The following is a 16184-nucleotide window of genomic DNA, read 5'->3' as shown; positions in this document are numbered from 1 at the left end:
AGAAACATTTTTCTATTCAATAAAAAAATAAATAGGATAGAAGAACTTTGTCGAAACTATTGCCAAATAGCTGTACTACCAATTTTTTCTTATTGACAAAGAAGAGAGAAAAAGAGGTTAACAATAATAAGAAGTGTTGTGAAAGTAAAGCTAATTTTGTTGCTTCTCTTTTTGTACTGGGAGAAATAATATTTTAGGGAAAAAAATATAAAACATGTTGTATGGTATGAGTTATTTTTGAATCAAATAAATAAACTTCATAACAAAGTGCCCTTAACTGGGCATATTACAATCAAGAGCAAGGACATCCAGAATGCATTCTGGAGCCCTGTCATACCAGACCGATTCAGGCCGGTCTTCATAAGCCACATTGGCCAGTCTATGAGCCACTTTATTGCATGATCTAGGAGCATAAGAAATTGATACAGTTGGATACTACTTAAACATACTTTGATGTTGTCGATCAGTCCTCCTTCAGCCATGAAAGTATGGTTTGACTCACGGATATCCTTTGTAGCCTCTAAACGGTATGTTTCCAAGACTACATTTTGTATCTGTAGATGCTGCAGTAGCGCCTTCATACCCTCTCTTAGCGCCAAGAGTTCAACTTGCTTGGCTGTTGCTGCATGCGGGACTTGCAGCGCAAAAGCTGCCTTGAAACGCCTAGCGTCATCTCGGAGGACTCCTCCCAATCGTCCAATCGTCCTATTAGGTAAGAAACTTCCATCCACATTGAGTTTCCACATACCTTGAGGCGCAAGGCTCCATGTTTGTTTCTGCGGGGCTTGCTTTGACTTTGAATCGATCTGCCTAGCACTCTTAAACTCTTCTAACCAAGTCATCGAGCTCAAGAAAATGTCATTTGCAGTTTAACAAGAGTCATTCCACAACTTATTGTTTCTGTTCTTCCAGAGAACCCACAACACCATAAGAAGACGCTCAAAACGATCTTGTTGGAGATGTATAGCATGATCATTGATCAAGCATCCATTCCTTAAAATTGATAGATGGAAGCAGACTTCTCTCCAAGTTGAAAGGTGCAGCACATAAAATATCTTTAGCAACTGGGCATTGGCAGAATACATGAGCATTGTCCTCAGAAGGGCAATGACATAGAAGGCAATTTAGCTCCCCCGGCCCGTTCAACCTTTAGTACTGAGTTTGGCCCTATGTAGGCAATAAGTTATTACATGCCCGCCACACGCAGATTTGCACTTTGCCTAGCACCTGCATCTTCCAAAGAAGCCTCCACAACTCCTTGTAGGGATCTCCTGTCGAGGTGGAAACCAAGACATTTTCGAGCACTCTAGCTCTAGCTACCCAGTATATATGCTGATTTAACCGAGCACATACCCCTTTTCTCGGGCTCCCAACAAACTGTATCTTGAAAAACACGGTCACTGAGCGGGATACATAGAATCTGTGAAGCCACCGAAGGCTGAAATATATATATCATGAATAAGTGAAGCTTTCCATTGTCTTGTTTCTGCATCGATAAGGTCTGAAACATGAATTAGGGACACGTTGCAGGCTTTTGAATCAGGTATTGAGGACAGTTGGGGACCCAATGATCCCGCCATATGTGAACCTGCCTTTCATCACCAATGCGCCATTTAACCCCTGCTTGAAGAGTGGATCTGCATGCCTTGTACTATATATACTCCTCAAAAAAGGGAAGTAAAACAGAAAGAACCCAACAAAAAACAAGGAACCCAAACAGTAAAAAAGAAGTAAAACTGAAAAGAAATTAAGAAAAAAAACATAATGCGAGTCCAATGTAAGGCACCAAGTTTTGAACTTGGGTTACCAGGATTCAAACCAAGGCCCTCAGCCAACAGCGCGTATTATTAATATATATACAAATATTTTGGGTTGGGCAGCACACTGAGTATATACGCCACTGCCTGCTGCTAAAGAATTTGGAGATGAATATGTTTCCAATATTGTGATTGAATCAGAGTGGGTTACAAGTTTATATACAACTCTATGCTAATCTCTCCTACGTACGTGAAAGTAGGGATAACACTATTGTTATCAGAAACTAACTATACATATCTTTACAGCTAGCTATTCAATCATATCCTAGAGTATCAGCTCTGATTCCTTTCCTTAATACTCCGATCCCCCTCAAGTTGGTGTGTATGTTAAGAACACCCAACTTGCCTAATAGAGCTGTAAGCTGCTTCAAACCAAGAGGCTTTGTGAACAAATCTGCCGTCTGCTCATTAGTCCGAACATGAATGGTCTTCACAAGCCCTCTTTGAACCTTCTCGCGCACAACATGACAATCAATGTGAATGTTCTTTGTCCTCTCGTGAAAAACAGGGTTTGAAGCAATGTGGATTGCTGCCGTATTGTCGCAAAAGAGCTGAACTGCTTCTCTGTGATCAACATGTAAATCACGCAACAATGCCAATACCCAGGTGATCTCACAACAAGTAGTAGCCATCGACCTATACTCTGCCTCTGCACTCGATCTAGAGACTGTTCCTTGCTTCTTACTCTTCCAAGAAATCGGTGCCTTCCCTAGAAACAAGCAGTATACAGTTGTAGAACGTCTAGTGTCTCTACATCTCGCCCAATCAGCATCACAATATGCTGTAAGTTCTATGCGTCCATGAGAAGGTAGTAAAATTCCCTGACCTGGTGTGTGCTTGACATACCTCAAAACTCTATAAGCAGCTTCAAGATGTGGTTGTCGAGGCTTGTCCATGTATTGACTCAAAATGTGTACTGCATAAACCAAGTCAGGCCTTGTAATCGTTAGGTAAATGAGCCTACCAACGAGTCTTCGATACTGAGAGGCATCTTGTAACAAAACTCCATCATCTTTAGTTAAGACCAAGTTCTGATCAATAGGGTATTTGGATGGCTTGGCACCCAAGAATCCGGCATCTTCAAGCACCTCCAGTGCATATTTGCACTGTGAAAGTACTATACCTTGCCGTGAACGTGCCACTTCAATCCCAAGGAAATAATGCAGTGCTCCCATGTCCTTGAGCTTGAAACGTGTTGCTAAAAATTGCTTTGTAGCTTCTATGTCTTGTAGATTATTCCCTGCAACAATTACATCATCTACATATACAAGTAGCACTGTGATCTTGTCTTGAAACTTTCGAACGAACATAGAATAATCTGACCAAGATTGAGTGAAACCACCAGCTTGTAATGCACTTGAGAGTTTCAAAAACCACTGCCTCGAAGCTTGCTTGAGGCCATACAACGATTTATGGAGCTTGCAAACATGCTGATTCTCCCCCTTACCTCCAAAACCAGGAGGTAGCTTCATGTACACGTCTTCAATGAGGTCTCCATTCAAAAAGGCGTTGTTAACATCAAGCTGGTGAAGGTGCCACCCTTTCAATGCTGCAAGGCTTAACAAAACACGCACAATAGTAAGTTTAGCTACAGACGCAAATATCTCACCGTAATCAACTCCGGCAACTTGACTAAATCCCTTTGCCACCAATCGAGCTTTGTAACGCTCTACGGTTCCATCTGGTTTATACTTCACCTTATAAACCCACTTGCAGCCAATTGGTTGTTTGTTGGGAGGCAAAGGAATGATGCTCCATGTCTTGTTGTTCTGCAAAGCTTGGATTTCTTCATTCATGGCTACACGCCACTTAGAGTCAAGAATGGCTTAAGAGAAGGACTTAGGTTCTCGTGTGAGAGAGAGATTGACAGTGAATGCTCTATGTTTGGGAGATAGTCTGTCATATGAAAGAACCTCAAAGATAGAGTATGGCGTACCTGACACTGCATTGCTCGTGGAAGATGAAGACGCAGAGCGTGAAGGCAGGGCTGTCTCAACTTGGAAGTCTTGCAATGCGGCAGGAGGCTTTGTTGCATGTGTGGAGCATCGTAGCAAAGGTTGGGAAGTAGAGTCTGCCATGGAATAGGAATGGTATCTGGAGGAGAATATCCGGATTTGGTGGTGGTATAGTTGATGAAGGGAATATCTCGACAGCTGATGAGTCGGAATTAGGAGATGTGGTAGAATCCGAGAGATTTGGTGACGGATTAGAAGATATGGTAGAGTCAGAGAGATTTGGTGCACTCACATGATCATCTTCGATATGAGAAGATAGAGTTGGGGTAGGAAACAATGTGTTTTGTGGTGGTGTGGAGTTATGACTCAAAGAAACCCTATTTTGAAAAGGAAATTCAGTTTCAAAGAACACTACGTCTCTAGAGACCAAAATCTTTTCATCATGTAAACGATATACCTTGTAGCCCTTTTGTCCGTTTGGATAGCCTAAGAACACACACTCAGAAGAACGAGGATCAAACTTTGTAGGGCGTAAGGGATGAGTTGAAACAAAACATTTACATCCAAAAACTAGTAAATGGGAGTAGTTTGGAACTTTGTTGAAGAGCATTTCAAAAGGTGTTTTGTTTTGCAAAAGAGGTGTTGGTGTTCAGTTGCTCAAATATGCAGTGGAAAGTATTGCATCACCCCAAAAAGGTTTTGTCAAGTGAGATTGAAACAAGAGTGCACAAGCCATATTTAGCAAATGTCTATGCTTGCCCTCAGCTACGCCATTCTGTTGTGGCGTATTGATGCAGCTAGTTTGATGCAAGATACATTTCCAGGAATAAAATTGAAAACACTTGAACTCAGGGCCATTGTCACTGCGGACTGTCTTAACCCTACTATCAAACTGATTTTCAACAAGTATGATGAATTGCATAAGGAGGTTTCGTGCTTCAGACTTATTGTGCATGAGATAAATCCAAGTGAAACGAGAAAAATCATCTACGATATATAGTAAGGAAATATTGTGCTCCTGAAATGGATGGAACATGGTATCCTCCCCATATGTCAACATGGATCAATTCAAAACAACGATTACTCAAAGAAGTACTTAAAGAAAATGGCTTTCGAGTTTGTTTGGCCAAAGGACAAATAGAACAATGGCTTGTGTCACATGACTTATTGCGCAGAAAGGGAAAAATGGAGATACTTTGCTTGACGAGTGCCCTAGCCTCCAATGCCATAAGTCATCGGTTTTGCTTCTCATCGCATTGCACGCTCCTTCCTTAAGCATGTTGAGGCAGTATAGTCCCTCACTCTCAGCTCCCGTCCCAATCATCCTCCCCGAACACAGGTCCTGAATGAAACAAACATGCTTGGGAAATATGGTAATGTAAAATGAATCCAAAGTAAGTTTGCTTATTGAAATGAGGTTTAGGTAGAATGTGGGAACACATAGAACATTATGAAGGATGAAATGAGATGAAAAAGTCACTGTCCCAATGTGAGACACTGGAAGTCTCTTTCCACCTGGTAATCTCACAGTCCTATTGTGCACAGGATAACAAGAAGAAAGAAAGGTTGCACTTCATACAATGTGGTCGCTAGCCCCGCTATCCAAAATCCATACTACATCCTTGTTATCACGATAAAGTGCACAAATTTTACCTGGAATTTCTTCAAGGTTTGGTACATTACCCACGAAGTTGGTCGTGGATGGTTTGTTGGTATTTAGCATCTCTAGCAATTGATTTCCATCTTTCACCTTGTTCCATGCTGCTTGTATACGGTTTAGCAGCCCCAACATCTGATTGGAGAGTGGAAAGTTCACTGCATCCTCCTTTCCTTCACTCATGGTACCAACATGGTTGGCTTTTGAATTGCTTGATCCTTCTCCCATCATTCTCTTCCTTCTTTTGCAATAGTTGTAGGTGTGACCATTGCTGTCACAATAGGTGCACTTGAGATGTGCCCTACAATTCCTTGTGTAATGATTTGTCATATTACACTTCTCACAATACTTATTCTCTCCTCCCATGAACTATGAATCACGAGAAAAGGATTGAGCACTCTTCTCTTGTTTCTCAAACTTTTCTAGCCTCTTGACCGCAAAAGCAGAAGCTTCTGTCATCGATCCACTCTTGCCTGCAGTTGCTTCCACTTGTTTCTCTTGACGAAGCACCATGGCATATGCCTTGTTCAGTGTTGGTAGAGGATCAAGACTGATGATATTGCTCTTGATTTGTGCGAATCCTTCATTCAATCCCATCAAAAACTTCATTGTCTTCTGAGCTTCGATGAAAGACTTGACTTTTGGAGCGGCATCACAGCTACAAGGAGGGAAAGAGCAAAGAGAGTCATTCTCATCCCATAATGCCTTCAGTTTGGTGAAGAATGAAGTCACCGATGTACCTCCTTGCTCACAACCATGAATAGCGCTCTCAACTTGAAATAACGCAACTGTGTCTACCTGTGAAAACCTCTCCTTCAACTCCAGCCATATGCTTCGTGAATCTTTACAGTGTATCACACTGTTGGAGATGTCTTTCGACATGGCTCCCAACAGCCACGTTTTCACTAAAGTATTACATCTCTCCCACTGCAATTGCTCGAAAGGATTATGAGTTGTTTTCACTAGAGTCCCATCGACGAAGCCCTTCTTATTCTTGATTGTTAGTGCCATAAGCATCGATTGTTCCCATGTAGTATAGTTGTCTTCCACCAAAGCCTGCGCAACAAGCATGGCGCCTGGCTGGTCTGAGTGGTGGAGAAATAGCGGATGGTTGGAATTTTCCCATGGTGCAGCACTCTTGGAGGTCTGTTGATCGATAGGCTTTGTGTCACGGGCCGAACTTTGCAATGCGCAAAGCGGACCGTGCGGCACTTGCTAGCAAGCAAGTCAGCCAAGTGAGTACCTTGCAAGGAACAATGAAAGCCACACGATATTAAAATAGTGCTAGTGACAAGCAAGAACACAATTATATGAATGTTGGGGCAACCACGAAGAACAATGAATAATCGAAAGGAAAGATCAAAGAGAAATCTCACGGGGCACAGATGATTGAATGATTCCTCTTTTATTGATGGTAAGAAGGTAAGGGAGGCAAAAGTACATGTGCTTACCTATACTAGTTCCGTAGTCCAAACTATGCCGACTAGGAACCCCTCCCTATAGAGCATATCGGCCTTACATGAACTTGGCAGGAGGAAACATGAAAAAGGCCGAGGAGACTAATTGCTAAATAAAATAAATTACATAATTTGTAAATTACCAAAACAACCCTAGCACGCAAGCAAACCAACCAAAGGCTTAACTAATGACCCTGGACAAGGTTGCTTGCGGCATTACAAGTGCGGCCCCTAACATCCTCCCCCACTTAAGCTGTCGGCGCTCTCGATGACTGCCTTGATCTTGAAGTCTTCAATCTTCTGCTGGAACTTCTTCTTCAGGACGTCAGCATTCTCCCAACTGGTTTCTTCATCTCCCAGACCCTTCCACTTGACCAGGAACTGCTGGCATGGGCGCCTTGACACTCGGATCACTCTCTCTGCTAGGATCTCCTCCACTTCTTTCGGCTTTGGTGGTCTGATGTCGACGTGCTCCCGAACAGGCTGGTTGCGTGCTTGATCTTCACAGTCTGGCTGGTGCGGCTTGAGGTTGCTGACATGGAAGACGGGGTGAACTCTCATCCAGGCGGGAATATCGACTTTGTAGGAGCACTTCCCCACTTTAGCAATGATGGGGAGCGGTCCTTCATACTTCCTGAATAGTCGTTTGTCTCTGGAGCGCAGGAACCTGAGTTGTTCCGGAAGCAGCTTGACAAGGACCATGTCCCCTGCCTGAAACTCCCTGGGCTTGCGGCCTTGATCTGCCCACTTCTTCATTCTCCCCGCCGCTTTCTCTAGATAGGCTTGAGCGATCTCGGCATTAGTCTTCCACTCTTTTGTGAAGTTGAAAGCACGCGGATTCGCCCTTTTGTAGACTTCTTGCACCGTATGCGGCAAGAGAGGCTGTTGGCCAGTGACAATTTCAAAAGCACTCTTGTTGGTGGATGAGCTCTTCTTCGAGTTGAAACAAAATTGTGCAACATCGAGCAATTGCGCCCAATTCTGTTGGTTGGCATGAACGAAATGGCGCAAGTACTCCTCTAACATCCCGTTGAACCTTTCTGTTTGCCCATCAGTCTGTGGGTGATAACTTGAAGATATGTTGAGCTCAGACCCGAGCAACTTGAATAGCTCGGTCCAGAATGTTCCAGTGAACCTAGTGTCTCGATCGCTGACTATGTTCTGAGGCACACCCCAATACTTTACAACATGCTTGAAGAAGAGGCTTGCTGTGTCTTCCGCCGAACAGTACTTTGGGGTTGGCACAAAGGTGGCATACTTTGAAAACCTGTCAACCACAACCAGGATGCCTGATTAGTCTCCCACCTTCGGGAGGTTAGTAATAAAGTCAAGGGAGACACTCTCCCACGGGCGAGTAGGAATAGACAGTGGTTCCAACAGCCCTGGAGTCTTTTGGCGCTCAATCTTGTCTTGCTGGCATGTCAGGCAAGTCTTGGTGTATTCCGTAACATCGTCTCGCATCTGGGGCCAGTAGTACCCCTGCTTGAGGAGTGCATGGGTCCTCTGCCATCCAGGGTGACCTGCCCACAGGGTGTCGTGACACTCCCTCATAAGCATTCTTCGCAGTCCGTCAGCTCGCGGAACAAACACTCGTCCTCCTTTGGCCATCAATATGCCATCCTCCATCCAAAACCGACGGCTCTTCCCTTCCTTCACCATTTTCATGAGGGATTGCGCCACGGAATCCTTCTCCAGACTCTCCTTGATACGTTGCTTGATGTCTGTGGCAATGATGCTACTCGACAAAGTGGCCAACACCTTGAGGGTGGCAAGGTCAGCCTTGTGGCTTAGAGCATCGATCAGCAACTTGGTTTGTGTGCCCAGCCTTGTGTTCGAAATGGAAGTCGAACTCAGTGAGAAACTCTTGCCATCGAGCTTGCTTTGGAGTTAACTTCGGCTGGGTCAGGAAGTGGCTGACGGCTGAATTGTCTGTCTTCACAAGGAACTTTGACCCCAGCAAATAGTGTCGCCACGTCCTCAAACAGTGAATTACGGCTAGCAACTCCTTCTCTTGAGCCGCGTACCTCCTCTCAGCTTCCGAGAGTTTATGACTTTCATACGCAACAGGGTGCCCTTGTTGCAGCAAGACTCCTCCTAAGGCGAAGTCAGAAGCATCTGTCTGGACTTCAAATGGCTGGTTCAGGTCGGGTAAGGCAAGGACCGGATCTTCCATCACGGCCTTCTTCAAATCTTGAAAGGCCTTCTCACAATTACTACTCTAGTCCCATGTCACTCCTTTCTTCAAGAGTTCAGTTAAGGGGGTCGTCTTCTTTGAGTAATTCTCAATGAAACGTCTGTAGTAATTGGCCAGCCCAAGAAAAGAACGTAGCTCTTTCACATTCTTGGGGTTTCTCCACTCCTTTATGGCTTCTACTTTCTCCATATCCATCCTGATTTGACCCCTTTCAATAATGTGACCTAAAAACTTGATGGTCACTTGCGCGAAGGAGCACTTTTCGCGCTTGACATACAACTGGTTGTCCCGCAACCGTTGGAACACCAACTTCAAGTGCTCTACGTGTTCTTCTAGGGTAGAGCTGTACACCACTATGTCATCCAGGTACACTACCACGAACTTATCTAAGTACTCGTGGAAGACTTGGTTCATCAAAGTGCAGAATGTGGCTGGCGCATTGGTCAACCCGAACGGCATCACCAGGAACTCAAAGGCGCCATAACGGGTGACGCACGTTGTCTTGGGTTCATCTCCTTCTGCAATGCGAACTTGATAGTATCCCGAGCGGAGGTCTAGCTTTGTGAAATATTTGGCACCACTGAGTTGGTTAAACAGATCTGCAATCAGAGGGATCGGGTACTTGTTGCGCACCGTAACTTTGTTGAGAGCCCGATAGTCCACACACAGTCTCCAACTTCCATCGTGCTTCCTTTGAAACAGCACAGGTGCACCAAAGGGGGCTTTAGATGGCCTAATGAATCCCGCCTTGAGCAGGTCTTCGAGCTGCTTTCGAAGTTCCGCCAGTTCTGGGGGCGCCATTCTGTAAGGTGCCTTTGCAGGTGGTTTGGCCCTCGGAAGCAGTTCGATCTCATGGTCCACACTCCTCCTTGGAGGCAATTCTTTGGGAAGTTCAGGAGGCATCACATCTACAAAGCTCTCCAATACCCCTTCAATCTCCTTAGGAATCACTTCTCCTTTAGTCTCATCCTTTATCAAATGGACTGCTACATAGGTAGGCTCATGACGCTTCACGCCTTTCTTGAACTGGAGGGCGGACAAGAGACGGGGTTCACTTGGTTGCTCGATTCTTGCCGGAACCACACACGGCCTTTCTCCCATAATAAGTAAGTGTTGGGCACTAGGAATGGGAATAGCTTTGTTCGCCAACAAGAACTCCATCCCCAATATGACATCAAAGTCGTCCATCTGGACAACTACGAGGTCAGTCTTCCCTTGCCAGTGACCCAACTTGAGTGATACCCCTCGAGATAGTCCAGTTGTAGGTGAGGCCTTAGAGTTCACAGCTTTCATGCGGCCAACATCCTTCTCCAACTTCAGCCCCAACCTCCGTGCTTCAGGTTCTGACACAAAGTTGTGAGTGGCCCCTGTGTCAACCATCACGCTCTTGGCTACCTTTCCATTAATACTACCATCTATGAACATCAAGCCTTTAGCCTGGGACTTCTTAGGTGATTGTGGTCGCTTCTCCACCGCACCCAAGAATCTTAGAGCTCCCATGTGACCAGGTTCCTCCTCTGGCTCTTGCTGATCTTCCATTTCTTTCGAGTGAATATGAGCCTGTAGGGCAGAGAGGGCGGTCTTATGAGGGCACTCATTCACTCTATGCGGTCCTCTGCATAAGAAGCATGCTAGTGGCTTTGGAGCATAGCCTGAGGGATTAAAGGGTCGAGGGGTGAAGACCCCTGTCGAGGCAACAGGCTTGGACGTTGCCGTGTCCCTGGTATTCACTACTCTCCTGTCCCCTCCTCCTGAGTTGGAAAACTTGGACTCCGCTCCCCCACTTCTACTCGGTCTAGGCCTTACATTTCTGTTGACATTCACATTCGAAAACGGCTGAGTCTTCTTAGTAGAGTTCTCTTCGAATGTGTAGTCCGTCAACCTTTCAGCAGCAGCCTGTGAGGAGGCCAAATCTTGGACTCTCTGCCGCTGAAGTTCGGTCCTCGCCCATGGCTTTAAGCCTTCCAGGAAATAAAACAGCCGATCCTTCTCTGACATGTCCGGGATGTCAAGCATGAGCACCGAGAACTTGTTTACAAAGTCTCGGATGTTGTTGGTGTGCTTGAGCTCCCTTAGCTGCCTTCTAGCAATGTACTCTACATTCTCGGGGAAGAATTGAGCTTTGAGCTCCTTCTTAAGATCCTCCCAGGTGTCAATGGTGCATACCCCTCTTTGTATGTCATTATACTTGGTCCTCCACCATAGTTTAGCATCTCCTGACAAATACATTGTCGCCATGTTCACCTTCACCTCTTCCGAGTCTGGCTTCACTGCTCGGAAGTATTGCTCCATATCAAATAAGTAATTCTCAAGCTCCTTGGTTTCCCATCGCACGGATGGTTAGGTTGAGCTTGGTATTCATCTCCACCAGCTCGTTTCTAAAAGCATCAATGGTGACTCGGACATCTTCTGCCATATTGTCCACGGCCACCTGGAGTGTGTCAAGGGCATCACTCATCGCCTCCATTTGCTCGTTCGGAACAGGAGCTTCTTCCTCATTTCTCTCCCTTCCGCTACCTCGAGCTTTCCAATTTTCAAGGGCCACAACTCGGTCCTTCAGGCTCTCCACCTCTATCATCCGCGCCGCCAACTCATCTAGGTCGACGCGGTCCAACACATTTGTGATATCAATCAACCTATCCGGCACTCCCGCAAGTTCTCCGAGTTGTTGGTCATACCAATCGAATCTTTGTTGGTTTGTCATCTTCCCCGACATCGTAGTGAGCTTCTTGAGCCGAGTTGGCTCTGATACCAATTGTCACGGGCCGAACTTTGCAATGCGCAAAGCGGACCGTGCGGCACTTGCTAGCAAGCAAGTCAGCCAAGTGAGTACCTTGCAAGGAACAATGAAAGCCACACGATATTAAAATAGTGCTAGTGACAAGCAAGAACACAATTATATGAATGTTGGGGCAACCACGAAGAACAATGAATAATCGAAAGGAAAGATCAAAGAGAAATCTCACGGGGCACAGATGATTGAATGATTCCTCTTTTATTGATGGTAAGACGGTAAGGGAGGCAAAAGTACATGTGCTTACCTATACTAGTTCCGTAGTCCAAACTATGCCGACTAGGAACCCCTCCCTATAGAGCATATCGGCCTTACATGAACTTGGCAGGAGGAAACATGAAAAAGGCCGAGGAGACTAATTGCTAAATAAAATAAATTACATAATTTGTAAATTACCAAAACAACCCTAGCACGCAAGCAAACCAACCAAAGGCTTAACTAATGACCCTGGACAAGGTTGCTTGCGGCATTACAAGTGCGGCCCCTAACACTTTGGAACGACAACCTTCTCTTCGTCTCCGGCCATGAGGTAAAGGTTGTAAGTGTGTTTGTTGGATTGGTAGGGTTTCTAGGTCCTTAGAAGCGTTGATGCTCTGAAACCATAAAGAATTTGGAGATGAATATGTTTCCAATATTGTGATTGAATCAGAGTGGGTTACATGTTTATATACAACTCTATGCTAATCTCTCCTACGTGAAAGTAGGGATAACTATAGTAAAGTATTAAAAACTAACTATACATATCTTTACAGCTATTCAATCATATCCTAGAGTATCAGCTCTGATTCCTTTCCTTAATAGCTGCCATGGTTGAAGTCAGAATGCGGGGTGCGAAGGGTCCTGGATGCTCTTCGAATCCCACTATCAAAGGTCGCAGGGCACTTCTGGTCTCTGTCGATCGACTTGGACCTGAGATGGTGATGGTGGCATGCCATGCCTGAATTCCAGGACGAGGATGATTGGTATGTGGATCATGGGTGTTGTTGAGAGGGTACCCAAAACGATGGCTCCCGTGATGGTGATCGTGTAACTGTTGCTTTTTTGAGGTTTACTCAAGTATACTATTGCTTAGTATGCCTGAAGGCCTGGTCTAGTGCCTCATTGCTTCCAATTCTTGACACGGTGACATCGGTGCTAATAAGTTGCCAAAGTTGCTTCATGGTAGCTCTGTTCTCGCTCGAACAGCTGAGCGATGTTTTTTACTTGATTAGTTCGAGCATGGCTACCAGGTCTAAGGCATGGCTGGACTTGCCTTTTGCTAGAGCCTAATAACAAGACTGTACTCGAACAAGTTCTATGAAGGGTAGGTCTTCTATATGCTCGAGCATTAAGAGATATATTTTTGACGGATTCCTACAGACGATGCTAAATGGGCAAACGAGTTCTATTAAGGGTAGGTCTTCTATACGCTCGAGCATGGTTTTAAGAGTATGAAATATATTTTTGCAGGATTCCAGCATACGACGTTAAATGGGTGTCAAATGTTTGTGTCTATATTCGGACGAGTAAGACGGAACCTAGGGCTAGTTTGTTGGACTGGATGTATGTTGACTCGATACCTGACAAGAGTAATATACTCGGCGTCAAGAGGTAGACTGGGGGATTGGCCTTCACTTCTCTGATACTTAAGAGCATCTTTAGCAATACTAGCCATTTTTGAGTTAAATTTTAGCCAAAGTAGCTAAAAAAGTCATTTTGGCTAACCACTTTAGAAATACGTCTGTATCAGTGCTCTCTATTTTAGCTAGTTTTGAATTTATATTATTTTCTAAATGAAGATTAAATAGTTTAAATATATTTATAAGGGCTAAATACTGTTTAGTCCCTGATGTATGCCTTTGTCCTTGTTTCAGTCCCTATCTTTCTAATTTAATCTGAAAACTTCCTGAGGTCACAATTTCCGTCTAATAGGTCATCGCCGTCAAAATGCTCTGTTAACTTGCTGACGTGGCAAATAAGTAGACGCCAACTCAGCGCCACGTAAGTGCCATATAAGCGTGGTGGATGTTAAAATGTCGAAAATAACCCTAGCCTCCCTTTTAATTTTTTTCTATTTCTTCTCTTTTTTGTTCTTGCTGCAATCTCTTATTCCTTTACCCAAACACCGGCCTCATCATCCTAGCTCTTCTTCTTCCTCTCATCAGATCCAACCTCAAAATTGAAGAAGACACTGCTATTTGGAATCCGAAACAAAGCCACTCCATGAGCCCAAAATCGAGGAGAACCCAGTGAAGGAAGCAAAGGAAATAGCCAAGGAAACATCACAATTCGCGATCTCTCCAGATCGAGGAGGTTTCAATTGGGGTGTTCCACTGCTCAAGGATGACATGAGTGATGTGATTCTTCTCAAGTTTCTGAGGGCTCGGGACTTCAAGGTGAAAGATGCTTTTGTTATGCTTCGAAACACGATCCACTGGAGGAAGCAGTTTAAGATTGATGCTCTTGCGGAGGAAGATCTCGGTGATGATCTAGAAAAAGTGGTGTTTATGCACGGGTATGACAGAGAGGTTATGGAGAGGCCTCTACTCGAGGCGGTGGAGGAGTCATTTGCAGCGGAGATGGTGAAGTACACCATAAGAATGGTTTTCTCTGCTTAATTTTCATTTGTGGAATCTAGGTTTTCAAATTCGGTGTTTTCAATGCTTGAGTCTTTTATTTTTGTTTTTGGATAGTTAGATTTCGTTGAGATTTTGAAATTTTTGAGATTGAATTGAAGGTAAGGAGGAAGAAGAAGGTGAATAGGCGGCAACAAGTGTCGCCCTACTGGTTTTAGGGCTTCGATTCGGGAAAGAAAGGCGTTCAGTTTTTGTTCTTGCTGTTCTTGAATGTGGAATCACTATTTTGGGTGTTGGGATTTGCGGGTTTTGTGTGGTGGTGAAGGTAGGGATCTGGGGGATTAGAAATGAGGAGTTGAGTGGTAGTGGCTTGGAGAAGATGAATAGGTATGGTTGTGGTGGAGAGCTCGGTGGTGGTTATGGGTGTAGTGTGATAGGCGGAGTAGGAGGTGGTGCAGCAGCGAGGGTGGTGAGAGGGTGGTTTTGGCGGTGGTGACATGGAAATTGCTCTCAGTGAGTCCTTGAATATCAAAGAAGTTGGAGAAGAGTCATTGAATGACAAATCCGAGGAGGTTTTCGGATGGTAAGCTTCAAGGTGGCAGTAGAGAGCTTGGTGGTGGTTATGGTGGTAGTGGCGGTGGATTTTAGTGTGCAGAAAAGAAAAAAAGAGAGAATAAAAGAAATTAAAAAGGAAGAAAGGAGAAAGGACAGGGTTATATTGGACATTTCACAGTTATCGAGCTGAGTTGGCGTGGAAGGAACTGCCACGTCAATGACTTAACGGAGCATTTGGACGGAGATTTAACGGAATTGACCTAATTGAACGAAAATTGTGACCTCAGGGATTTTTCGGATTAAATTAGAATGTCAAGGACTGAAACAATGACAAACTCATAGTACAGGGACTAAACATAATTTTTCCCTATTTATAAATTCATAAAATTATTCAAAATGAATCTTTTAAATTATAGAGAGCCTCATCTCTCTTTCTATATTTAACAACGAAATAACTAAAAGTTATAATGAAGAGCCACTTAGGAGTCTGATGCAGTAGCTAAATTATATAAAAAACTAAACATGCTCTCCAAAATAGCTAAGGAGCAAAAATAGAGAGTCTGCTGTGTTGAGAATATATACATCCCACATGAAAAAAATGGGACCTTGCCTATGAGTTTATAAGGGTTTGGGCCACTCCATCCATTGCCAATTGATTTTGGATGTGAACCCCAGATTACTTTATCATGTTATCAAAGCGGGTTACCCACGTGTGCATGCCTAACGGCCACACGGGCTCCACGTCATCCAAAGTTGTCCATGTGTATGGCTTGAAAATTCGCCACACGTGCGGGGCCGTGTTGAGAATATATGTCATGCCACATGGGAAAAATGGGACCTTGCCTATGGGTTTATAAGGGTTTGGTCCACTCCATCAATTGCCAATTGGTTTTGGATGTGAACCCCAGATTACTTTATCATTGTTGAGAATATATGTCATCCCACATGGGAAAAATGGGACCTTGCCTATGGGTTTATAAGGGTTTGGGCCACTCCATCAATTGCCAATTGGTTTTGGATGTGAACCCCAGATTACTTTATCATGGTATCAGAGCGGGTTATCCCACGTGTGCATGCCTTGCGGCCACACGATCTCCATGTCACCCAAAGTTGTCCACGTGTATGGCTTGAAAATTTGCCACACGTGCGGGGGCGTGTTGAGAATATATACATCCCACATGGAAAAAATGGGACCTTGCC

The 16184-nt window shown here is 44.5% G+C and overlaps 1 pseudogene; it reads right to left on the bottom strand.

Annotated features, from left to right (window-relative positions):
- Window positions 1-8660: 8660 nt before the first annotated feature.
- Window positions 8661-11796, bottom strand: LOC133730668 (uncharacterized; annotated as a pseudogene).
- Window positions 11797-16184: the final 4388 nt, after the last annotated feature.

This window comes from Rosa rugosa, chromosome 2, assembly GCF_958449725.1.
Source record: "Rosa rugosa chromosome 2, drRosRugo1.1, whole genome shotgun sequence".
In the NCBI taxonomy this organism is placed as follows: domain Eukaryota; kingdom Viridiplantae; phylum Streptophyta; class Magnoliopsida; order Rosales; family Rosaceae; genus Rosa; species Rosa rugosa.
Note: the sequence above shows the minus strand (reverse complement) of the source record. Positions and strands in the feature narration are given on the sequence as shown.